The sequence below is a fragment of the Pithys albifrons genome, chromosome Z (genome assembly GCF_047495875.1).
Source record: "Pithys albifrons albifrons isolate INPA30051 chromosome Z, PitAlb_v1, whole genome shotgun sequence".
NCBI classification, from domain to species: Eukaryota; Metazoa; Chordata; class Aves; order Passeriformes; family Thamnophilidae; genus Pithys; species Pithys albifrons.
The window spans coordinates 31015540-31043242 of record NC_092497.1 but is presented as its reverse complement, the minus strand read 5'-3'; the positions used below and the strand labels follow the sequence as shown (position 1 = coordinate 31043242).

Here is a 27703-nt window from a genome sequence, read left to right as displayed (position 1 = left end):
TAGCCAAAAGCATTCCACATGTGTACAGTATGTACTTTAAGGCTTGGGGGTGTTTTTGACATTTTTATGTATATGCGTATAAAACATGTGGTTTAAAAAGATGAGATTCTGCAGTGTTCACTGAAAGAAAAGTATGGTAACCTGCTAATTTTGAGTCCTTGGCATTGTTTGCTTTAATATAAGGAACATGGTACTAAATAGTCGCCTAGAAACTGCTGCTTTGTGCTAATAGAATGGCATCAATAATACTTCCATGAGGCTACAGTAAATTTAAGTAAAATTATTATGGACTGTTATATTTGTTTAGAAGCACTGATCCAAGAAAAAGAGTGTATCACTTGGGCAGCAAACCTTTCGCTGGAAAAGCAGGTGTGCAGCCTGTGGCCCCACACACAAGTACATTGAGTCATGAGATAGAGCTCTGGTTGCAAAGTTTGTGTTAATACCAGGAAAACCATTAAGTACTCATTAGATTATGGAATTGGTAGTTTTCTGTTGGCTTTGCCTAACAGGTGGCTCCTGCCTGCTGTTTTTAGAGTTTAGTTGCGTATTTCCATAGAAAAGCCTCGTCTATCTGCAGAGGCACCTCATGCTGAGCAGAGCCTGGGATTCAAACAGGAGGATCTCTGGTGAGCTTAAATGGGCTCTCCAACACCACAGGGTTTGTGTGCAGAGGTAATTACATCAGTGATATTTGTGACAACTGTAGGGAAGGATGAGGTTTTTTCCTGCTTTTTTTATTCATCTGCATTTGCAGCATCTTGTTTATAGCAAACAAGGCAGAAATGACCATAAACTGTATTAAGTGCTGAGACAATACCCAGCTCATACTCTTAGCCCAGTTTAAAACTGCTTCTCTTCTTTTTTCAGTCTTTAATCAATTTAATGAAGACTGTTCTGGGAAGTTTTCTGCTATTATCATTCTGTGACCAGGGATACGTGTCCAACAACTCTAGGAATACAAGAAATATGTGCAAAACCACATACTTCTTACAGGAAGGCAGAATAAGCAATTTGTCCATTTTGTTAAAAATGTTATTTCTGCATTCACTAATCATTCATGGCAATTATGATTACAGTAATCAGTGTTTACTGTAAACCACTTTACATTTTATGCCTTCACGTGTATATAGTTCTGTCAATAAAAGCTTTGCATTTCAGGAGAAAAGATTAAACACTGAAGCTTTTTGTCAGGGTGGCAAGTTCCTGTGTAAAGCTGCATATTAATTTATTTTAAGGTATTTGGAACATTAATAGCACAAGTGGAGGAGTGTAGGAATCTGCAGTGTGAGGGGTGCTTCCTTGCCCATGTCAGCATCTTCACCTGCCACCAGCACTGGTTCTGCACTTCAGTTTCTGCTGTTGTACTTTGTCGGTCAGAGAGTGGAAATAGCTATGGAAACTTTGAAGCATCAGCCTGTCTTAGCCACAGCTCTAGCAGTTGGTGCACTAAGTCCAGCTTTAACTTACGTCTTCCTAGCATGAAAGTAAGCAGCTTTTTCCCTACTCCCAGTGTTTCAAAGGAGCTCTGCTCTTGCTCTCCTGCTCAGACTCAAGTGTTGCAGCTTTTCATTTTGTGTGTACACCCAGCTGCACATAAGCTCCTATTTGTGTTTTGAGTAGCTTATTACAGCTACTCAAAGGAAAGGACAAAGTCTAGAGAGGCCTGTTGAACAATATTGCAGATTCTGTTCCAGAATGCCAGACTGTAGTAGTTTGCCCTAGTTCAGCCTTAGTTTTAATTGATCCTAGATTAAGCCTCGGTTTCAGTAGGCCATGGTAGGTGCTACGCAGATTAGAAGGGACACATGTCACTTGTCTTAAGCAACCAAAGAAATATTTCATACCATATTATGCAAACTGAGATATAAAAGGGGAGTGGAGTAGGAGTCTTGGTTCTTCTCTTCCTGGTCGCAGTCCTGAGAAGACCTGCTATGACTGTTCAGAGATAACGAGGCCCCACCGCGGCTTACCACTACATTATCTTGGGGAAGTAGATATTTTATTGTTACCTTTTTCCCTTTTCCTTGCTGGGTGTCTCTTGGGAGGAGTCTCTTGGGGTATTTTGTGGGTCCAGACTGGTGGAATCTATTGGGCAGCTGGCTTGATGTGGAGAGTTGTTATTTTTACCCTTGTGTGTAAGTTTTATGTTGAATTTTCCCTTTTTTGTGTAAATATATAAGCCTTTCCATTTAACAGTTCAGTTTCAGGGTTTGTTTTTTTCTTTCCCCCTTTCTCTTGAGAAGAAGCTTTGTTACTGTGATGAGTACTTGGCATTTTGCCAGGTGAGCCCACTACACAGAGCCTCTAAAGTAAAGATGAAAATGTGAATTTGAAAGCATTCAAATTGATTGAATTATCAGATGTTGCTCCTGTCAGAGAGTTCATAAAATTCATTTACTGTTCTACAAAATAGCTACATGTATTTGGTGCAGTACTGATATTAGAGAAACAGTTTCATCAAAAATTATTCTTGTGTTCAGACATATATATTTATCATTGCATTTTTTTATAGTAGAGTGAACTAGTTAGAGTTGTTTTCTGAGTCCCTGAGGCTGTCTTTGATTGTGGTAATAATGAATAATGTAAATTTTTACAGTCAGATATTTCCTATAAATTGTTTAACAACTATTAAACTACTGTGACTGCTAGGTATTAGTGCCTTATATATCCATATCAGTCTGCATGTTGGCAGGTCTAACTCCATTATGTGATTGCAAACTCTTGACCTCAGGGACTTTTTGTTCAGTGCTTAAGCTTCTTATCAGCCCATGAAGATGCCAGGTGCCAGAAAAATTGTTGCTTAGCCAGTCTTCTGCATTGTTGTGATATTAAAATACTTACACAATGACTCCTTACAGCACTTACGGGCATGGTTGCAGTACAATAGAGAACACATTCATGTTTTGAATAGGCAGATGTTTTTGAATTGGAACTTTACTGCACAGTTCCAAGCAACAGTTTAGAATGACATTCTAAAGAGTACGATTACATTATTGCCAAAAAGCCAGTCTGGTGTCAGTTCAATCTGCATTAGTTTTCTCTGTTGGAAGGGACAAACTAGAGCAAGAGGAGCAACAAAGCTGGCAAAGTGTCTAGAACACAAGTCTTACAAGGAAGAGCTGAGGGAGCTGGGGATGCTTAGACTGGAGAAAAGGAGGCCCAGGGGACAACTTACTGCTCTCTACAACTACTGGAAAGGAGATTGTAGCCAGATGGGGGTCGTACTCTTCTTCCATATAATACAAGACAACACAATAGACATATAATATACAAGACAAGAGGAAACAGCCTCAAGGTGCACCAGAGGAAGTTTAGGTTGAATATTAGGAAAACTGTCTTCACCAGAAGTTTTGTCAGGGCAATGGAGGAATCACCATCTCTGGAGGGATTTTAAAAAAATGTAGATGTGGCACCTGGGCTCATGGTTTAGTGGTGGGCTTGGCCGAACTGAGTAAGCAGTTGGACTCAATCATCTTAGAGGTCTTTTCCAACCTAAATGATTCTGTCATCCCCTAAGGATGGAACTCAAATTGATGTTTTTCTTCTGGACATGTCAGACTATACCCTAGCAGAAATATCGTGGGTTTCTACCGCCTTTTGCTTTTCGTGATGGCAGCAAAAGCTCTTCTTACCTGGTGGCTCCTCACCACCTCAGGTGTTTTTACAGGCAGTGCTTTGCCAGCCTCTCAGTACACATAGGAAACATTGCATCCAACAGTAGACCTTGCTCCTTATTGCTAAGTTGGTCAGTTAAAGCATACTTCAAGTGTGTCTTTCACAGGATGGAAGAGAAGGTCACAATCCTCTCTCATTTCAGCTCCTCTGAAGTACTCATAGGCTCTAGCCCAGATGTAGTGAAATTCTGTACTTGGTTCTCAATATATTTTCATTAAATACTTTGTAGGCCTGAGCTTAAATATTAGTCTTTGTATTAAAAGGTGCAAGCATACTACTGTTAATAATTTTGAAAAGTATTTTCTGTGTTTTATCCTCAGTAGCTCTGTGAAGCTGAACACATGTATTTCCTGAGAGATGTCATCCAAAATTCAATAGCAAAATTTTTATTTGTATTGATGTAGACCCAAAAGATGTTTTACATTTCACCTTCGGTTTTCTGTTAGAATCCAGATTCAGACTTGGATTTAGATTCAGTAGAATTTTTCAAAAGGTTCTCTTTCAGTAGGAAACTTTCCTTTTTTCATAAATGTATATAGGTTAGGCAGGGAAAGACATTTAGATCACTTATCATCCACTTTTATATATAGGTCTTTAACTTTTGACCAGGTGTTATGCTGAATTTTAAAACTTGCATTTGGTGCAAATGTGTCTTCCAGTAAGTCATTCAGCCTTGGCTGGAAGGATTTGAGAGATGAGGCATCCATTGCTCCCTTCTCTTTTTAATCTGTTAAAATATTAAGGGGAGTGGCTTATTTCTGGTTTGGCCTTGCCTGGTTTCATATTCCAACTATTAATTTTTGTTGTGCCTTTTTGTACCAAGTTAAAGAATTATTTAGTACATTTACTTTTTCTCTTTGTGAACTACATACTGGAATTGAGTCAACACTCCATTTTCTTTTGAGAAATTTAGTAACTTGAGTTCTCTGAGTCTCACTACAAGTTAATTGCTCCAGGTTTCATTTTTCTTTTTTGTTTTTCTTTCCCTTTTTCTGTGATGTCTCCAGTCTTTTAACATCCTTCCTTTGAGATGGACCTGTCTACAACTCACTGATGTAGTACACAGACATCAAGTCTTTATGACCTGATTTTCTCCCATTTTGTTAAGCAACTGTTACATTTGATTGTTGATCACCATACTATGGACAGTAGGTTTAGGAGGAACTTGTCCTTTCTAGTATTGCTGCTCTTCATCTTGGTTTCAAATTAGTGTTTTGAACCATTGCAGGTAGCTTTTATAAAAGAATAAACCAAACAAACATATTAACACACACACGCAAAAAAAATTACAATTACCTTTCTTGTTAATACATTTCACATTTATAGAGGCTTTACCACCAGTGAATTAATATATATTTCCTGTGTGGTTGAAGAACCATAGGACACTCCAGCAATAATATCTTTATTCAATAGTGGTTTCTCCATAATAGTTGTGTTTGCAGATTACGTACTCTTCAAGCTCTTGGAAATATTGAATGATATTGACTTTTAACCTTTTTTTAAGCAAACATTTATAGAGTTGTTATTTTCTGGTAAGTTGCATTGGTTTAAATTAGTTACATTTTTCTACCTTAATTCTCCATTAATCTACTCCAATATCACAGGGCTGTGGGTCTGAAAAGGAATGTTAGTATGCATTACCCAGAGCATTAGCAAATGTTCTTCCATCACTTTCTGACAGATGCTCATCTCCTTGGTTCTTTCCTGTGTGTTGTGTGACAACACAACCTTGCTGGGCAGTCTCTTTCAAACTTCGGTTTTAGTGACCCCTGTCTTCCTCAGTGCAAGCATACACACTCAGGAACAGCTGAGTAAGCAACAGTCACCCCCAAAAGAGAGACCTTGTTCTTCATGCACACTGTACCTCAGATAGGAATTTATGGACCTGTATATGCATTTTCCTTTATTTTGCTCGAGATTTATGTCAGGCTACCCATGCAAATAGTTTTCTCTGAAATTTTGGATTAGGATTTTCTCATCTTCTGTACCAACCCTGTTATTTTAAGCATTATTTAAAATGAACATTAGTAGCCAGTTAGCTGATTTATGACTCTTGAGTACAAACTCTGCATGCCTGACAATTTGTTAAGATTTATCCCTGAGAAGATATTGATGACCAGCAAAAAATAATGAGCTTCATTAAACATTTCACCTGTCTTCTTTTGAAATAGGGAACAGAAACATATACTGAATAATTTCATCCTTCCTTCTGCATTGTTATTTACAATTTCACAAGTTCTGTCTGAAAATTGATACATTTTTGCTATGAATTGCATTTGTTGCTTGCATATGAAACAAAGTTCTTTGTTGTGTTAAGTTTGCTAGTTACACGGTTTTTGTACTAAGGTAACTTTAGCATTCCTTATCATATTTAGCTGATAACAAGCTATTTTCATTCACTTTTTTCTATATTCCTCGACTGATTTCACTTTTTTGCTGAACCAGGAGAACTAACACTCTTAGATGTTTTTTTAGTCATTCAACAAGCCTTTTAAAACTACAATTCATTCCTTTATATTTAAATATCAGCTCTTGATTAAATTTATTACCCTTTTTCCAACGTTGAGGCAAAAATACCCTTTTTGAAGCTCCAAGCGTGTGTGTTGCCAGCAGAAGCTTCTTTGTCTTAAGTCCCACCAGAGTCATCAGGTCAGGTTTACTGGCCCCAGTAGCCAGCCATTTGTCTTTATCCAGCACAACACTGCCCCAAGTGGTAAAGTCATGGAAATTATTATTCCTTTTTGTCTAGGAACACAGTTCAGAATTTTTAGAAACTCTTAATATTTGTGACCACCTATGTCCATCTCCTGAGCTGATACCTTTCAGCATGGTGAAACTCTCTACACATTGCAAAGGAGTGCATAAGGGAGGAACTTACCTATTCACTGGTTTGCCAAGGTTGTCTGTCACAAACCTTCTCACCAACATCTTCTCCTGGGCTTTATAAGTACGTTAATTCACAGGCACTGTAGACCCAAGATCAGATTTATCAGTATTGTTGAAATAAGTAATGGTGGTTTAATGATAGAACAGAATATCACATCCTCACCACTTTTATGCACTTTAGTCACTCTAAATAGGTGATAAGCAGATATTAATACTCCAGTCATTTGAACAGCCATCAGTAATGCCAGTTTTATCAAATTGAGCCTCATGGCAGTGGTTGGACAACAAACAAGAGCTGGAAAAACTATCAGTGGCATAGCATTGATTTTAGCATTCCTTTTCTTTTTATTTACCACATAAATTTATTTGCAACACATGGAGATTAAATTTGTGTCATATTTGGCTTCTTAGCACTCTGCCCTCAAGCTGCTAATTTAACAGTTTTCTGGCTGCTCCAGCTAGCTGTCAGCTGAGATTAGTTTACCAACCTGTGAGATAACCAAAACATGAGAAACATGGAGCTCCATGATACCATTTTTAGAGGCCCTTTTCACAGTGTATTTGCACTTTAAACTTTCTTCTATCAAAGAACATTTGGAAGGCCCAGTTTTCTGTGGAGAAGACTTCTTGTTTTCTGCTAATCTGCATCAGCAACTAGTCTTGTCATGTATAGGGACAGTTAACTGACTTGTTTTAAATGCATTGTGATTGTTATATCGTTAATAAAAACAAAAGTAAACAAGTGCTAAGAATTCAGATGCTGATTGTTTACACAGATAGTGTTAAGCACAAGGTTAATTTAAGCAGACGTAATATTCTTACATTATAACATGAAAAACATACCCTATGAAATAATGGTTTATAATATGTATCTTAATATTATGAATACTCATGTGTTCCAATAAATATTTTAATTTAGTGAGCCACATTTAATAAGTAACATTTTTTAAACTATATCACAATTTTTTATGTGAAAAGCACTTTCCCCCACATTAATCCTTCTATTTTACGCAGGTTTGCAGATCATACTTACAACAGCTTAATAGAGAAATAATCCATGTGGTTATCAGAGCAAACCATTTTACATTATGTTCTTTACTACTGCTGTGATACAGTAGTCAGTTTGAGGGCAAATGGCATGTACTTTAGAACACACACTGCTAAGTGCCCATCATTTTTCTTGAGCACAAGATTTGCACAATAGAGGCATTGTGTGTAAAACTTCTTGACATTTACTCTGAGATTTTTATGTAACATACCATTTGAAATTATATATGTTATAAAATATAATATGCACACATACAATTTTTAATACATATTAAAAACTGTATTTCACTTGTATGTGAAATCTGAAGACCAATTTGTGATTCTCAGATACATGCATGAGGATCCATTTGAGTTCCACAGATTGCGTGAGGGCAAACCTTAGCTCTGGTTTTGCCTTGCTGGGCAAGGCAGGTCATATTTTATTACCAACTTTGCCTCCCCGTCTAACCAGAGACTTTCAATACTGGTACTGAAGCCCCTTGTCTCTGCAGGCGACTACAGTGAGCCAACAGGGGCCCCATGTGATTCCCTACACACCCCACTCCTCAACCTTAACCCTGACTTTACCTTGCTGGGTGAGGCAGGTCATACTTCATTACCGTCTTTGCCTCCAGATATGTTTAAACTGTGTACTGATCTGGGTGTTAAACTGGAAGGACTTCTTCTGTGTATTTGACCATTCATACTTGGCAGCATCCCAGCAGTGTTTGAAGGTGCTTATGCCATGACTGCTTCAGCCAGATCTTTCCACTGCAGCTGTGCATGCAACACAAAGAAATGGGAATGTAAGCATATCTCAAAAAACTTGCACCTCCAGAGCAGGCATCACTTTTTGGTTCTAGGAGAACTTCAAGGACTCATCATTAGTCTGAGTAAATGTTTGTTATTTTGTTAATTTAGGGGCAGAGTTCTAGACATCTCTGTATGCAACTGGTTCAGCTCAGTGAAATCTGTACTCTTTTCAACAGAGAAAATCTTCCACAAAATCCTATCCGATCAAACACTGGTAAGATAATGACTGAAGTACAGTTCCAGCAGTACTATATTAGACACTGACATGTGTCAGAGTTGCATGTTTAGATTTGGTTCATTTCAGGAGTGGTCTGGATTTTTAGGATTTTGAGTTTCCTGCTACTGACTGCAGAACTTAGACTCACATTAGGCACACCTTGCAAATTCAGCACTTCTCACAAACCTTACAGATTCCTCTTGGCACCTGGGCAGCTGGTTCAGCTGCCACTGAAAATTTCCAGTGGCTTTGATGGGTCTCTCTTCAGTCCTTGTACCCCAGCAGACCACTATTTTAAACCAAATGCTGAGTGTGAACTAATGACAATTTTTTAAAGACTGCTCTTTGTTTCTTCTGTTATTAGCTGTAAATGAAACTTATGATATAATTGCGTCATGCTCTGTCTGATATTATTTGCTCCATGCTCTTGAGGCACACATCTGTCTTCCAGGAAAGTGTCAGTTCCCCACAAATATCTACCTACCTGTGCAGAGGAATGGGTGCAACCTTGGGGGATGGGGAACTGAAAGAACACAAGAGGAACCCTACACTGTTGACTGGTAGTTGGTCACCTTCCTTTGAGACATTGGCTTGAGACCCCTTCCACTGACATGGGAACTGAATTTGGTTGCTGCTTCTAATGTCAATGGCCTAACCATTGCACTGTCTTGTATGTGAAGGCTCTCCTATTATCTCTCCTAAAAAAGAGTGTTCTCCACCCGATTTTTTAAGGAACAGTGGCATCAAGGGGTTGCTGATTTCCATGACTTTAATCAGTTGGTCTGCCCTAATTGGTTATTTTTACCTATACCTTATAAAGGCCATTTTTTAAAAAAGTAGATTATGGATGGAGCAGCCTCGCAGGTGGAGATGTTCACTCAGGCTAACAGTAGGATTTTTTGTACACTGAAGAGAGAAGTGGTCAGTGACAGATCAAAGGAGAGCCATTGTTTTTCATATTCTGTCATCTCTGATTGATGACAAAGTGAAGAAAAACCACAAACATCCAGTGCAGATAGAACCAAAATGCGGTGGGCTTCCTTACCAGCCAATGCAACAAGTTGCTGTCCTTGAGCCAACTAAGGAAGAGCATGCCTTACACAAGGAGATTAGTTGTGAACTGGTCATTAATAGCAGTATACATAGCCTTGAGAAACCTTGGTGGAACCTGGAAAACAGATGTCACTGGGGAATCCATCATGTTACATGATGTCAATAGAAGATGCGCACACATAAGCTTGGGAAGATCAGTTCCCCTTATCTCTTCACATCCTTGAGTCTTTGTTCCCGAGCTGCTCAAGGCTCAGCAGAGAAGTGAAGACTTTTTCTGTTGTTTTGTGTGTTGATCATAAAGCTTATACTTTATCAAAGTTTTAGAAATTCCAGATGAAATAGAAGTATGAGTATTTATATCACTTGCTCTCAGATTGTCTCATTTTGGTTTCAGAGAACTCTGCTACATGATACAGGCAAGTCCCAGTTTCTGATTTGTGTCTTCACTGGAACTGGAATTTTTGTTTTTATGGTTTTAGCAATGTATTCACAGCTTTTAGTTTGCACTCACAGATAAATAATGTTATCTTGGTAACAGAGGTATTGTCAGTCCCATGTGGATTGATTTTTCATCATCCAAAATTTTTACCAAATACTTTTTAAAGTATTCTTCATAGGAATGAGGAAATAGAAATTGATTTTGAATAGTTTCCATAGATAGACTCTTTTGTTACACATTTTGTTAAATTTCATATGATTTTTCTGCACTGCATCTCTTTTTCTAAACTATTCCTCTGATTTTATGCCTGACTTTGTTTAATGCTAGTTAATGATTTATTGAAGCTTTACAAGTGGTATTTCATTGCCAGAGAGACTGTTTGAGCTGTGTGCTGCCCCCAAATTTGATACAATGTTGTGTGAGAATTAATACGGATATTGATGCAAAATTAATGCAATGGACTCCACATCTAATCCCATGCACCCTCACTCAAGTTCACTGGCAGCAACAGCAAGTTACTTCTTTGATTTCCATGCTAGATTTGCAGTATTTATGAGGGGTTGCAGTTTACAGCTTTACTTCGATTATCATTATTCCAGTGCACATTAAAACAGTTTTTGGAACTGCATTTGCTTATTTCAACATTGTTGTCAGAGACCTCACTTAGGTGAACCTGACTTTGGACTTTGGCATATTTAATTTGTGGCTTACCCTAGTAACAACAGCTAACACCATCTTCTTGAAGGTACAGAATGTATTTGACATCTTGCATATTGTGCCTGTACAGGACAATGCAAACACTGCTCACAGTTGTGAGTGCTCACAATATGCAGGGCAGTATTTGGCTATTTCATCTTTTATTTCTGCTCTGTGTGTCTGCAAAGTCTGGCTCGAGTGCATAACTAGACTGTAATTGGTGTACCTAAGAACTAATATGAAAGAGCAGGATAGAAGTCATCCTGGACTTCAAAAGTCTTAACAGGTTGTGGTTGAGGGTAGCCTATCCACTTAATGAATCTGTTGCCATATCTTTTGAGATTTGCTGAAATCTTCAGTGACCTCTAACCTTGACATGTTACTCTCCTGGTCACATAATTTTCTTTATTTTTGTCCATTTAGACAGGCATGGGTCTTTCTGATCATAAAATCATAGGTTATGTAGTGGTCTGGGTTGGAAGGAACCTTAAAGATTGCTCACTATGGGCAGGGACAGGTACCCTTTTCCCTTCACGAATGGGTGTCCAGATAAACAGATTTTTGATGTATAATAATGACTGGTTTAAACCATTTTAGTCCTCTTGCCTTCCTAGCTTCAGACTCACTGAAAAATTATTGTCATTATATGCTTCAGCATGTGGTTTGTAGATGAAACTTGAGACATAAATTAAGCTTAGGTTTAAAATATAGCTATTAAATCAGGCATTGTACAATGATTATCAAAAGATCAAGCTTTTATGAACTGCTTTCTTAAAGCTAACCGTTTATATTTTCACTAAATGTGAAAGCTCATATTGGTTGAGTGTGCAGCTCGGTGACAGTTTATATTGTGACAAAAATCAGTTGATATTCCTTTATGGTGTATGGGAGAGGAGTGCCCATCAAGAAAACTTGCCTCTTCCTGTTAAACTTGTTCTTTTTTTCGCCTTGGAATCAGCATTGCGTGTCTTCCATCAATCCCAATGTACATACGTGAATTTCAATTGCAAAGCCTCTTTCCCAGACACCAAGCAGTCACTTCTCCTTGATAGTGTCAATCCCAAACCAATGGGCAGAGCAGAGGGGAGTTTCCTCCTCCTCACCTCATGGATGCTTTGCCTTAGGAGCAGTGTGGCTGTTCCCATGAAGGGGAGGCAAGTATACCCCTCTGGGTACACCAGCAGGTATGTTAATCTGGCTTCCAGCCTCTTCCCTTTGCTGCTCCAGCATCCTAGTCTGCAGTCCCTCATGGCAACTGAGCACTGTAAATCTGGGGAGGAAAATGCTCAGAAGCATTTCGGTAAAGCAAAATAATATGCAACAAGCTACTTGCCTCCATGAAACCAAGCATGGGGTTAATTATCCCTTTAACCAATTAAAACATTTTAAAAGAAACTATGAGTGACTGAGAGGGAATGAGAGCAGTCCAGTGGTAGATTTAAAGTTCAACAGGGGAAAAACAAAATTATACAAGGATTTCACAAGCAAGAACACTTGGACAGTATTTGGGAAATCTTTTTCTTTCAAGACTATCTTGTGATTAACTATGGGAGTAGCACATCAAAGCTGCCCTGACTTCAAAGCTTAGAACCTCTTACAGCTTCCAGCCATTACAAAAACCTACCACTTCACCCTGCCAGCAACTCATCTCAGCTGCCTCTTCAAGTTACACCTGTGTACTTACTCCCTACCTTCTGATTTTGGAGAGGGAATGTAAAAAAAGGAAAAAGGCCAGAAAAACTTGTAAATTAAATATAGCTGTTCACACTGAAGCAATGTCAAAATTGAAGGGAAAAGGCAAATGAAAGCATTAAGACATTAAAGATTTAGTACAAACTCAACAGTGATTTACATATACACAATGTCATTTGGCTGACTCTAACAAAGTCATCTGCTTTGGGGAAGTTCCCTGAGGGAGTGTTACCCCTGAGTAACAGTCCCTGAACAAGGTGTGCAAGTTGTGTAGGCTGTTACTGAGGTCCAGATATTACCTGTAGCTTGGCACAAGCAGTGTTGCCTTGGGACTTCACAGTATCTTTGCATATACAATACAGTACATAATAAAATTAGTTCCCATCCCTGCTTTGCAGGGACAGTCCACATCATCTAATCTGAAAAGGTACCTACTCATGGACCTCAGAACGGTGTGCCAGTATGGGACAATGGTCACCATTTATTCTGCAATATTTTTCATTCTTTTGTGTTAATGGTAGAGACCTTGTGGGCAAATTTTTTGTATTTTATATTTTGGGTGTCCCTGAAACAACCCAATTGTAGTGGCATAGGGCTGTTCTACATTCTCTAAACTGATGTAAGAAGGCTAAAACCTACCAAAATGGTAACTTACTACAGAATTAATATTGCTCAACACTTAAAATTGGTACAGTGTTATTTTCTGATTGGAAGTTTTATGCCTAGAGTTTTTTAAATGGTAATCTCAAAATAAAATTTGTCTTGCAAAAGACAAATTAATAGAAAGTTAGGAACAAGTATGGTCTTTCAGTATGTTTTATATACCAGTTTGTATGTTCGGTGCAGATCAATGGCATGCTCTCTAGAGCTAAATGCCATTAATCCCTTCACAGAAACTTACTGCAAGGAAGAGAAATTACCATTGAAGGAGCCAATCATACATTAAGGAGATTTTCTCTGCTTCCTTGCATAGTCTTATATTTTGAAAATGCTTTTGTGAGTGTTTAAATTCAATACCCACCCCTCCCCCATCCACCCCCTGCCCTTTATTTCTTCTCCTTTACAAGGAGCGATTTTGGCAGCAAGTGGGTATGCTGGTGGCTTCTCCCAGCTGAGCTGGGACAGCAGAGATAGCCCCACATGGTGCTGACCTGTTCTTTGTGGCCACCCTGTCCCGTCAGAAAGTTGTCTTGTCCTCACAAGACAACAAATTATGCTTCTGCATCAAACATGTGAAAAATATCAGTAGAGAAATGGGAAGACAATAGACTGTTTTGCTTAAATGGTGGTTGCCACTGGATGTAAATAATTGAATTATTTTGTAGCAGAGTCATATGAAAAAAATATACAGGGACTTACTGTTGAATTTATAATACATATGGCTAGTGTATGTTCTCTCTCGAAAACATGCCACTGTTTTAAACATGGAAAAGGTTAGAGAGGAGCTGCCTGCCTGGCTGATGATGCAATCAAAATGTCAGACTATTTGAAATAAATTGTTATTATCAACTAAGGCATGATTTTGATATAGGCATTTATATATTTCAGTATGTGTGTGAGAGGTTGGAATGTTAATGATTAATGACTCAAAACAGTCTGCCTTTTCTGGAAACAGCAGGATGCTTTGCTGATGCCAAGTTTGCATCCCCCAAGGGGTATCAGGACAGTTTTTTGTGTGCTGGGATTTGAGCCAGAAAAGGGAGAAGGCCAATAAGAAACAGACCCTGCAGTGGCAGGATGGTGTTATCATGCATGTCCTCCCTTTCAAAATCCACCTCCTTCCCCATTCCCCCCACCCTCAGAAAGTGTTAGGGCCTTTACATTCACACACATAGTGCTGAAGGTGTTCATTCTTTCTGATGGGGCATATCTGACTCAACCACACTAATGAGAGAGGCAGCTGTCATGTCTTACAAGGTGTCATAAGCCATGAAAGACCTCTAAAGTGCCCCTAGACTAATTTCTGGGGCTTTCCACCAGAGGGACTGCATGTGATCCACCGTGTCACTTCAGGGTAGGTACCTGGGCCTTCCACCTAAACCTAAATGTGTATTAACCCATTGAACCTGGTGTTTTGTGGGCTTTCCCCCACCTCTGATGGATCAAGACGGTGACCATTGTGTCAACCAACAGATACAATGAAGTTTTATTGCTGGATACGTGGTATCTTTCTTCTCCTATTTTTTTTTCTCGTTCTTTTTCTTATACATTTTCTAAAGTATTATTTTTATGCTTTTATATTGCTATATTACTATACACAATAATAACAAAAACAACTACATACCTGTTTTCTATTGTAATCAATTTGTTCTAAAATAAACCCGACATTATACATTTATAAACACTGATCAGTCAGTGTCATTTAACTCTAATCCACCCCAAGGGATCCATTGACAAGAACCTTGGTTACCCTTGCCTTCTGGGGTGGCTCATAACAATGTAATAGATTTTTTCTCTTCTTAAAGAGCACATTTCTTTCAAATAAACTGTGCAGACTAGTAACAGTACAGTCATTTGAAGTTCATTGAAAATATATGAGGACATCATGTTTCCTACCCTTATGTTAAACTTGGTATATTGATTTTTTTGCACAGCTTGCAGCCTAGAAGTGTGATCTATGGCAAGGCAACCTAACCACAAACTAATTCTTGAAGCAGTGCTGGATTAGCAGGAACCAACAAGAGTGTGCAAATATGGAGACTTGGCTTCTGTAACTTTTCATCTATGACTTAAACAATTAAAATAACAAGTTTGGATTTCATTGTCAGAAAATAAATATGCACAAATCACCTGCAGAAGTTATTGTTTCACATGCTTACTTGTTTTCACCACATAAAAGCTCTATAAATTAGGTACAGTACATAGAAAAGCAGAGCTGAAGTTTAGCTTAAAGATGAGTATGTAAAGATTCAACAAATCTTTTTGAGATTCATGCAGAAAATTCAGGAAGGCATAGGGATTTCCTTAACTTGCAGGGTTTTATCTAAATTTCCCATTCCTTTTCTTTATATATTCTTTGCCTGTTTAATCTTTTGTTGCTTCATGTTCAAAGATGACACAATTATGGAAGCAACCAGTGCTGCAGCCTGCATTTAAATTTAGTTATCCTGTGGTGGTGTGCAAAGCATTCTTCTGATGTTAGGCAGTCTTGTTCCTCTGTCTACATTATTAAAACCTCCTTAAGCACTCCCATTATAGCATTCACCTTGCTTGACTTCAAAGACCCGTGTGGCTGCATAGAAGTAGTGAGCTACAACTCTGCTGAATGGGTTACCCATGGTTTCTTAGAAATTCTAATGTGTTTTCTGCTGTGTTTATGAAGTTACCTGTTTGCTGAGATAAAGGCAGAGGCTAAAGATATACTGGCGTTTCAAGTCATTGCTATTCACCTTCTGAAACCTTTCCCATCCTCCAATCTCAAAAAACGATAATTAGTTCAAGAGGTTATTTTGGGTGAAAGCAAAGTTGATGTTGTTCCTGTGGAATTTCTTGACTGTGTTCTCACTGAGTCACTCAAGAGAATGATGTAGATGAATGCCTGGCTTATCACTCAGAGTTTTTTGGTAACTAGTCTGATCAAAATGTTTGGAATAAGCTAAAACCTTGCTTGATCATCTAATGAGAAAGGTCGAAACAGAAGAAAGTGCCATGGTTTGCATTAGGTGACACTGTGCCCTGCTTGTCTAATTTGATTACACAGAGCCACTGAAGCCCAAGGCAAAGCTGGTTTTTAGCTATAATCAGCTTCTTAACCTTTTGAGGACTAATGTAAACTACCTACCAGTAGTCAATTATGTTGCTGTGCTACATTACTGTCTTGGGTTGAGCTGGCAAAATGCCAACTGCCCAACACAGAGAGAAAGGGTCCCCCCCTCCAACCAAGGGAAAAGGAGGGAAAGAAAAAACCCAAAACCTGAAGTAGCAAGCTTCTTATATTATACAAAATAAAAACAATTAAAAACAGAATATGATATAATACATATATATACAAATGTGAGAAAAGAAAACCAGACTAACAACAATAACTACCGAGTCACCCAACCAAATAATACAGATTCCAACCACCCAAACCCCACAAAACCTCCTAACAACTCTTCCAAAGAAAACTTCCAGCAAGAGAGGACAGAAATTGCCAAGAAAATGTTCACCTCCCTGGATAACACAGTGGGGATGGCGGCAAGGCCTAATCTCGGCAGAGGCAGGCAGTGTGTCTTTACAGGTCTGAGGCAAAACCCAAAAGAGACAGAAGTTCCTTCTCTCTCTCTGTTTATACCTCTTGACAATTCTTGATGATGTCAGAGGATATGAAATACCTCTTTAGTTGTTTAAGTCAGGTGATGCTTGTCCCTTCTGATCTATGTCACATCCTTTGGGCCTGCTAAATTTAGGCTAGAGGGCTAAAGCCAAAACTATCACAATTACAACAAAGTGCAAATGTAAAAGTGTCAAACTGCGGTAACACATGTTGTGACAAGATTGCTCCTGTGGATTACAGCTGTCCATGTTTTTTCTGCACTCATTGGTTTATTTCTTAAAAACTAAAAATGGGCTGTGACTAGAGAGCACTAAGTTTCAGGTAGCATTGCCCTCTTGTGCTGCTGCCTTATCTCAAATTCCTCTTACACGCAGAAGGGAGAACCTGCAGTGGGTTGGACAGCTATGGTAATGAATCTGCTATTTTTTAATTATTAGGATTAATTTAGTTCCAATTGCTTACTTATAGTAAAGCATGCATGGTCCCTTCCCCAATGATGAGCATTTACTAGAAAGTTTTGTAAATCTGTATTGGCAGAAACATCGTGTTCATGTGAGACACCTGTCTCTAGGTGACATACATGGAATGAATTTTATTTACAGATTTTGTGTATACGTATATAGGCAAGGAGCAAAAGTCTGAGGCAGTCTTTGGCAGAATCTGTGTATCCTAGCTTCTCATGTGTTTTGTTTCATGCACATCCTACAGTTTGTCAGAAAATTTGCATTTCCATGATTTTCGTGACCTGTGCTGATCCCTGGTGCATATGAAACTTTGATCTGCTCATCTTATATACTCTTACATACTTGCTGCTTACAGGAAGCATGTTGCCTCTGGGTTTTCCACCCTGTAGAAAGTATATCCATTTTACTTTCTGTACCACTGTTGTCAACAATGCATCATTTCTTCTGACAGTTTGCTCAGACTAGCACCTGTAATAGTTCATCATTATGAGCAGTATTAGCACGGGTGTTGCAGGGAAGCCTTGTGCTCCTTGTGTACTCCATTTCATCTCAGGGGGCATTGTGGAACTGCGCCACCAGGTCTGAGGATTTTCAGTACCTTCAGCCCACGTGATTCCCATGGAAATTGTAGTGGTGTGCTGTGATAGCTGATAGATTAGCAGGGATATAGTTATACCCTGGTATATATAGATGAGCCCTCACTTAATTCAGATACTTACTTTATTAATTAAGCTTAATAAAGTCATAATGACTAGAGTTAGTAAAGCAAAAATACTAAAAGAAAACCACTACTGGCACAACTACAATAAATAATGACAAAACACTTGCAGACATAAACTCTTGCTGAATATATATATCTATATATATATATCTATATCTATTATGAGGACATATACAAGTTATATACAGTTTCCTTTTCATACAGCAAATAACTGTAAGGTTTACCATACACATATTCATCCATGACAAAATTACAGTGTGTTAAGCAGAAATTGGGCCGATTGTTTGCTTTTGAGCATCAGAGAGGTGGCAGATTGTCTTAATTGACTCTGAGTGTACATGTGAGTGGTTCCTTGAGTTCTGGACAGGAAATTTCTAATGAGGCTGCATAGAAATAATTGCTTATGAGACTGCTGAATGAGTTAGTGATACAGTCCTCATATTAGGCCCCATGATTTTCTCCAGGAAATAGGCATCTGTTAAAAAACTGAGGTTGTTTGTGACCCCTTTGGTTTCTTGCAAACCCTTTGGCATTTCAGCCTCTAACTGTACAGGTCATCTCATGTTCTGATGGCCCAGCATGTTCTGTCTACACAGTTTGGTAACATCTAGCTGTATCCTGCACTTCCTGCAGGAGACATGTCAAAGATACTCTGCAAATGCAAAGAACCTCATCAGTTAGTTGCAAATAAATTTTTTCTAAGGTTTCACATAGACTGCATTTTGCTGATATAGCTACCATGTAATGTTTTCTCTGACCTGCTCTAGCCATCCCTGTCTTCTCATTTTGATGCATAGATGGAAAAACAATTACTTTCAAGTATTTGTTGTGTAGATCAACACAGCATTGGTTACATTTCCTGAACTGATAGGAAACTTCATTTCTAGCAAAATTGGACATTATTATTCTTCAGCAATGATCTGTTTTTCTTCATCTTTTCCTCCACTAAAAAGAAGCAGGATTAGATTCTGTCTTCTGGTCCAGCTATCAGAGATAGGAGGAAAAGGCTGTAGAGGCAGGTCTGCAAAACCCATCAGTCTCCACATTTATGACTAGATGTCCTCTTGTCTCCTTATTTCCTCAATACATTCCAGTAAAAAGGAAGTTTTGTGCTGAGTCTTTACCATGCAAATGCCTGCTTTGCTACATAATTATTATCTGGGAACTGTTTGGGTTCAGCAAATTGCTCGGGATTGTACAAGTCAATGAATAGCAATGATGTAACAGAATTAGAGCAATGTCTTTGCCCTCCAAAGGAAACTTTAGGGCTCCTTCCGCCGAAGTGATTTTTGGGGCATATGGCACAAGCACCCAAGTTTGTGTCTGAATGAGTTGGGTAACTCTATGGTTATCCACAAAGGAAATTAAAGACCTTTTTCCTGTTTCTGGATATACTCAGAAGCAAAGGAAAGCAGTGCTGCACCAGTAATGCTCACATCTTTACACTGGCAGCAGTTTTCCAGTCCCTCTTTGAGAATCAGCCTTTCTTCCTGTCAACTGCCACAAGACATGAAAGCTCTGCTGCTCCTGACTACTAAAAGGGACCTTGTGCCACAATGTACTGGCATTACAGCAACAGCAGATTTTGATCCAAACCTAGCAGAAGGGAGACCCTGAAGAAGAGGAGTGAGGCTTGTGCAGGGATTAATTCTTCAGGGCCTGCATGGAGAGAACCACAGAAGTTAAATAATATTTGCTTTTGTTCCCTGGAGAATAAATTGCTTTGGAGCAGCAGATAGAGGATAAGTCAAACAATGATGTATTGCTGCAGAAAGACAAATCTTTTGCAGAAATGTCTTATAGCTATAGAGCTTTCAAAACTGTTGGCGAGGCTTTGTCGGTAAACCTATAACAGGCTTCAGCTTGGATCCTCTGTATGCTGATGGACAGTACAAGCATGAAAGAGGAGAACAAACTAGAGAACCTGCAAAAGAAAGCAGAAGTCTAGAAAATGTGGCCTTCAGAAAAAGGGTGAAAAAAACCTGAGAAGTTTTAACCTAAAAAAAAGAGTACTGAAAGAAAGAACATGGTGGAAATCATTTGATATGTGAAAGAGTGTTGCAAAGAAGAAAGGAACAGTCTGTTCTCTGCACACCTGGTAAATAGTATGAAAAAAGATAAAATTAAATAATGACAGGAAAAGTTTGGATTAGACAATAAGGAAACTTTCTAATGATATGTCTGGTGGATACTGCCCCTTCAGTTTCTCTGTCACTGGAGGAAGTGGATAAGAACAGGGGAAACAGATCTTTGTCAGAAGGGAGGTAGGTGCAGCAGGTCTTGATGTGGGCTAGGGCATGGATCAAGAGACATCTCTGTCATACCTGCTTGTCCATGACTGCATGAATGGGCAAAGAAAAAGAAAGCTAATTGACTGAAAATGCAGATGATGCAGATTCTCAGATTCCTAGTTTTTAAGCTATTTTCATAATTTTGAACACAATCTTGATGTCTTTTTTTAAATAAAATAAACACTGTACAGTACAGTCATGCAAAGCTGTTTAAGTAATGTATCATATATTTTTTTAATATTGCAAAGTTTCAGTTTTGCTTTCTGGCAGATGTGTTGGGTGACATTATCTAAATACAGAGGACTGACAGTTATTGATAACAGTGTCCTCCTCAGTCTGACATACAATAGCAAAAGAAAGTCTGTTAGAAAGTGTTAACCAGAAAGATGCTATCCCTTGTCATTGTTTTTGATGTCCACAGTGTCCCCAGTAAGGGAGTAAAACAATTACATCACATTGCTGAAGTCATCATTCACACACAGGCAATAGCAAATAAGCCTTAGTAAAAAGTGTTTATGTACAATGCATTCATTGCATACGTGCATGCAGCAAACAGCTTGAAATCCGGATTGCTTTGTGAATTTGTTAATAAGAAACAAAAAGGATGCATGCAGCTTATGTAACTTACAGTAAGTAAACAAACCTTTGTACACAACAGTAAAACATGGAAGAGTAAAAAGTGAAGTCTGCCTTTTATTCATGTTAACTCGAGAACGTCCTCAGACAAGTGATTTGCGGTTTTGCAATAAGTGAACTTAGTGAAATAATTTGTGCTGATCAGTTTGTCCCTGATCTTACAGCTTGCAGAAAACTGTTTACTGAGAACACTACCTTCTGCAGGCATTGTGCGGGCTGTGTCCAGCTTCATTTCCACCCTGTTCCCAGGAAAGAAAAGTGCTCTTGCATTTGCAATATTTTCCAGGGAGTAGATTGAAATGATGGTATTGCTAGGGGGAAAACTATTAACCAGGTCAAAACAGTACCTTGGGAACCTTTCAAATTTTTTTTCTTTTTTTTCATTCCATGAGGCCAGGTCCCTAAACTCCTGGGAATTTGGTCAGCAGGGATGCTTTAGTAAATGTGCAATGAGAAAACTGCCAGATTGCAGATTTCTTTAATGTTACTGTCCAAAATCACTAGCTATGCTTGAAAATAGTAATTCTTAACAGAACATGCACTCTCAGTATGTGACTTTTAGCTGCAGGGGACAAAGTGTATGCTTTAGTGCCAAAAAGTTTTTTGGTTTGGGTTTTTTATTGTGTTTGTGTCATTTTTTTAAGTTGTATTTTTATGTTTTAAGCTCTTTTACTATATCAGTCTTTGAGGTTTGCCATGAAAGCCCAATATACATAACTGCAAAAAAATCCTGAAACCCTGAAGATCATTTAAGAATTTCTGAGTCTATAATTGATTCTTTATATTTTATATAGACTACTGAGATCGGTGATGTTTTAACTTACTTGGAAAGTGGTCTTTTACTTTCTTTTTTAAAAATATTTAGTAAGACAAGACATTTTTTGTTTGTGTGTGGTTGCTATGTTAATTTAAAATCTGCATCTTTCATTCAGCCAGGTGTGATTTAATGAATCAGTCCAGATACTTCTGAGCACACAAAGTTTACATCTCTGTTGGTATCAGTGGGACATGAGGACTGAGTGCTTTTTCAGAGATGTCTAACATCTTCTTGTGTTTGACCATTAGTTCTCTGACTGCACTAAAACACTCACACAGGTAGTCTTCTATGCTCCTTTACTGAAACTTCACCAAAATCACAGCCAAATAGTAAAGCTGACATCATAACATCTGATGGAAAGAGGAGTCAGTCCACCAAGGATGTCACTAATTTATTGGAAGTGGCCCTTGCCCTGTCTTGATAGAGCCTTTACTCTAATCCCTGCTTGCCAATTCCAGATACATTACTTTTTCTCTATGTTATAACTCATTGCCTCTTCATCTACTTCAATTTCAGGATCATGAATGATGATATTAAGTAGATAGCAGTGTTTGTTTTTGCATTAGAATATCTCAGGTCATCAGCAAAAGTGATGAGTGCTTAGGTATGGTATTGCTAATACCAGATGATAACAATATATCCTTCTTACTTATGTTTTTTTTAATGAGTTGGTGATGTGTATTTTATTTACAGACCTATTTCTGTCTTGCATTTTTTGTAATTTTCTGCCCATCTAGTGGTGGAAAAACGAAACTTGAATTTTTTTCAGCTGACATCAACAAGAAACAAGAACCCCCAAATTATTTGTTAAATCTCACAATGTTTAAGTCATCCTCACTGTTACCTTGTGAATTTTCAGAAGCTCGTGGAGTAAAAAGTGTGTTAGCCAAAGCTGGAGATTGAGCTCAGACTGCTCATTCAGGAGTCAGTATGCAGATCTCCTTCCTCAGGTCTGCCGTGGCTGTCCTGAACTTGGATGAGCAAAAAGGAGAGACACAGCATCGTGTTTGTCTACATTATGAAATAAGGACCATCTGCTTCACTCAGGAGTACTGGGTAGTAGTGTGCTTCATGCAAATAGTAATTCATTAGCAACTACACTAACAGCTAGACACTGAAGGCAAATCTTAAAAAAATATTCTAAATTTGTCTCTTTGTTGTGATAGGCAAGATGAATATGCAAAAAAATGAATGGTGTGAACATTTTGTACTCTGTCCCAGGCAATCCTTAGAATTAATAAATAGGAGCTTGGAGCATGGCTTGTGAGATGCAGAGCTTTTCACCCGTGTCTCCAGCACTCAGCCCACAGCAGATCCAGGATTGCTTCTGTCTGCTGTTGGTGAAATTATATACAAAATATGAAAATAATGTGTTTCAGTGGGCAAGGGCCTGGCTTCAGAGCTCATAGTCTTGGCCTTGAATGTGCATGGAGACAGGCCAATGACTATTTGACTGTCTCAGCCTCTGCCCATACTTTTGCTGACCACCTCCTCTCCACCAAAGTCTGTAGAGGGATATGCATGTTCCTGCAAGATGACAACCTTAATCTGCAAAAAGGATGCATTTGTGTTAATATGCTGGATATGTTAATTTCTGCAAATTCTACCTCTGGGGCTTTTGTTCAGTAGAGAGGCAAGATGAGCTCCAGAGAGCAGCAGCAATTCAAACCCCTGCAGCTGAGTCTGCAGGAAACTTGTGTGCTGAAGCCCTGAAATATGTTCCCCAGCCTGGAGCTGTTTTCAAAGCAGGTGTAGACATATTGTCAGAGTGCATAAAAAAGCTTGTTCTAGACTGCCTGTTCTGTATGTGTTCAGAGAACAAGGTATTTCAATTTCTAGGATTATAAATTGATGCTTAGTTGTTTATAGTTCAGACAGAATAGAATACCGTTTGCAATATTACCAATCCCTTTGAGTTTCTTTTAATAGTTAGATTAATAACTATCCACTTATTTAGTTTATTGGTCTTTGAGGCGTGGTTTGTTGGTTTCTTTTTGTTTGTTTTGGGTTTGATTTTGAGTTTGGGTTTGGTTTTGTGTTTGGTTTTGGTTTGGGGGGGGGATTTTTTTTGTGTGTGTGTGGGTTTTTTTGGGGTTTTTTTAAGTGGCTGATGACAGTCTGTAGACACAGTTTTGTCAGTCCAGAACTCCTTTGCCATCCAGCTCCTTGTCTACAGAAGGGGTCTCTTGTTTGGGAAGTTGTTTGCCCTTTGCCCAAACCAATACGTATTATGGGGTATTTAGGGGTAGTTTTCTTTCTTGATCCCTCCCAAGATCTCATGATGCAGACAAAAGCACTGCCTGCTGTAGGCATTTGACAAAAATCTAGCACTTAATGTTGTGCAGTGAGAGAACAGGTTCTTTGGTTGGATCAGGTCACCTGGAGGCAAATCAGAGCTGAGGTTGTCTCTCTTCTTCCCATGTGCACTTCTTGGTAATGCTAGTCTTCTTACTCTGTTTAAATATCTCCAAGTGGACAATCAGTAGTAACAAACATCAAAGCTTAATGGGATTGCAGAGCCCCACTGGGACAGCAGAACCAAAAACATGGGTCAGTGTTCAAAGGCTTTTCTAGAGGGTTGTGGTGTGGTTAGTGGCACAGGGCTTTTGGGCATTGCACACCTCTGGAAAAGCTTCTACCTGTGGGATCCATGGGAATAGTATTAACTCAGCTCCATTCATGCCATGACTTCTTAAGAGGATTTAGATCCTGGAGCTGTACCTTTGTGGTGGATGTTGTCTTAAATACTGCACAGGTACCACATCTCTTTAACTTAATTTTGTGGTCCAGATAACTCAGTGTGCCTCGTCCCTTGGTTATTCCTTTTTGAGATGATTTTTCCCCCTTGGCCACATGGGTCAGGTTGGGCTGTGGAGTTGTTGAGTTGGCTGTCAGTAGGAAGAGGGTTGTGATTTAAAAAGAGAAAAAAAATTCACATGATCCATTGATGTGAAAATTTTTTTCTTTCCCTAAAGTTCTCTCCCCACTGTTGTCATCTCAGGTCAATCCTGGCTGTAATACAATAAGCACAAAGAAAACAAACCTTCTCAAATGAAAAAGGTTGTGAGGAAATCCAGTCTGACCAAAGGAATGTATCATAAGCTGTTATAATACTGAATCATGGAAATGCAAACCAGGAAGGGCCTGAAGTGATGTATCCCTCTGCCAGTCACTGGAATGATAAAACTATAACTCCACTTTTGGGTGGGTTTTTTTACACATAAGCACATATATAGGCTCTATCTGTCTGAGTATGGAGTGATGGAGATGTCTGAGTGGTGCAGCAGGTTCCATATGCTGGTACAGTCTTCTTGGGACAGAGGCCTTAAGGATCCATTTCTGGTGTCTCCTTGTAGTATTCCATTTAATTTCTATTTTCCAAATATTCCTATGTAGTTTACACTGCCTTTCTGCACCTCAGGGCAAAGGGAGGTCTTGCACTAGCCCAAAGCTCACAAGTGCCAACAACAACCACATGTACCGCCCACAGCAAACCATTTGTACACCCTAACTCTATCATCAGTACTGATGCCTTTTGGAAACAAACTTTCTCATCTTTTGGAGGTACCACATCATAGCTTTTACCACCTGGATGGAAGCTAGGTTGTCTGAAGGTATCCCCTAATTTCCCCATGCTTTGCTTCCCCATCCCTAGAGCAGGGGTACCACTTCTGTCCTGTAGTAGCGAATGTGGTCCAGGTAGTGAAACTTTCACACCGTATGGCAATGAAGGCATATGCATACCAAGGCAGAAAGACTCAGAGTGTAGAAAATGTCTGTTTTATCTGTGGTATTTATTTTGGAAGGAGAAACACATTAAGAAGATGGCTTTAGCAAAGTCATGGCCAGCTGCTGTAGAAACATCAGCTGAAGTTTAATTAGCAGTGATAAAAAAGAATGATACCAAATTACTGTTTCTGCCAGTGGCAGAACCCACAAGACATGAGCATGCAGAAGGGGAAATGCTTCAAAAATATATCTAGCCCTGCCCATGCTGCTATTATATATGTGATGTAGTAGAACCAAAACATCAAAATTCATTAAAAGTATATTTGAAGGTTTGTTACTTGTGACAGACCTTAAAATTTACAAATGAGAAACTATTTACTACTATGATCATTTACAGCAAACAAGTAAACCATGCAATACCCTTTGAAACTGTAAACTAGAAAAAAATTAAATCTGTAATTTTAATCAAAACTTTGTTTCAGTCATTGAAATTCTGTTATTGCTTACAAACGTTAAAGTCAATCAAAACATCAGTGGCCTGCAAGATCAATATTTTTAATATCTTTGCATCCCAACAGTGCTGCAAATTTTTTGCTAATGAATCTCACATATTGATTTCCATGGGAAATGTTAGCCTGATACTGACATAATTAAAAAAAAAAAAAGCCAGGGATTATTGGTTTGGAATTTTGAAGGAGATACATGTGTAAAAATTGGTTATTGACTGAATTGCTTGGGGTGAATGAACCTTCGATACTTGCAATAAACTTGTAGCACGGAGTCATTACTGAATACTATGTTAGTCCCTTAAACCTAAAATCAGTCAATAACCTATTACAGCAATGCAAGTTGGGGTGCAATAGCTTAGCGGGTCATTTTCAAAGGAGCATGGTATTCATAGCATCTAGATACATGGATTGATGGATGTATTGAACCACCTCTGGGATGTCCACAACAGCTGGTTTTCAAGTTGATTTTAATATATTGATATTAATGTAGAAAAGTTGATTTTAACTAACTGTTTAGAATAAGTTCAATGACTTTATGGCTACTAAAATGTTTAAAAATACAGTCAAATATAATATAAAAATGTAGAAACAAATATATTTAATTTTGCCTGAGTTCTGGACAATTGCAAATGATTTTCTTTTTTCCTATTTATTCTGTGTTTTGGGAGAGAGGTGTAGAAACTGCAAGCAATGATTATCCTGAACCTGCACAGGTGTCCTGAAACCAGATCATCCTCACCCATGGCCCACTGCTGCTCTGTCTGGCTTCTGCCCTCCTTATTTATCCCTTTATTCCATAAGTATTATGACCTTGCTTACCCAACATAATTCTTCTCTTCTTAAGAAAAGATTCTGCATGCCTGGGGGCATCATGCCTCTCTGTGATACCTGGTGAAATAAATGAGTTCTCCATTCCAAAACAGACTCTGCATTCCCAGACAGGGACTGAATGAGTTTATGACAGGAAGGGCAAAGTCTTACTGGCTAGAATGGAATTTTTTATTCACAGTTAAATAAAGAACACTTAAGCAAAGAGTTGCCTTTTGTTTTCTGCTTTAAAAAAAAACCCTGAGCTTCTGCATTACTCTACACTAGGGGCCAGTAGCTAAAAGTGGGTACTGCAATATGCAACCTGTTGAGTGAAATATATTTTCACCTGAGCTGTATAAATATTTAAGATGTGTATGCTAAAACAGCAGTGGTAATTCACTGCCTGTGATAGTATGGAAAAGAGTAACTGTGTTCATGTTTTATTATTACAAAGTGCTCTGTAGACATTTCCTGATTAATTTTTTTTTCTAATTTTTTGCTCTCTCAGTTTGAGGGGAAAAAAACCAAAATGTTTTACTCACAAGCAGGGGAGGGGCCTCCTCCACGATAATCACACCACTCTTTATCAAATTTAAGAAAAGGAATTTTAATACAAGAAGGATAACTGATATATATATATATATATATGTAAACAGACTAGTGCAACACGCTTCCCCAACACCACAAGAGAAAGAAAAAAAAAAAACAAAACAACAACAAAACCCAGCAGGTTTTCCTCCGGGAGAAAAGGTTATACTTAAGTGTCCATGTCACAGCCCAGCTGGCTGCAGAGTGAGTTTAAGTCCCTCTCCAGCGAGACAGACGAGCAGTGAGTTTTCAGATGGACTCAGTCTCTTCCCCCTGTGTTCCCCGTCCAAGAAGCAGAAAGGTACGAGCAACCAGAAGCAAATCCAAGGAAGGCAGCAGCAGCAGCGTGGCACGAAAAAGTATTCCGGAATAGGCAGCAACAA

General features: G+C 38.6%; 1 protein-coding gene across 6 annotated transcripts in view; it reads left to right on the top strand.

The window, feature by feature from the left end:
* ARB2A (ARB2 cotranscriptional regulator A) overlaps positions 1-27703 on the top strand; it is a 304397-nt gene that overhangs the window by 234111 nt on the left and 42583 nt on the right. The window lies entirely within an intron of this gene.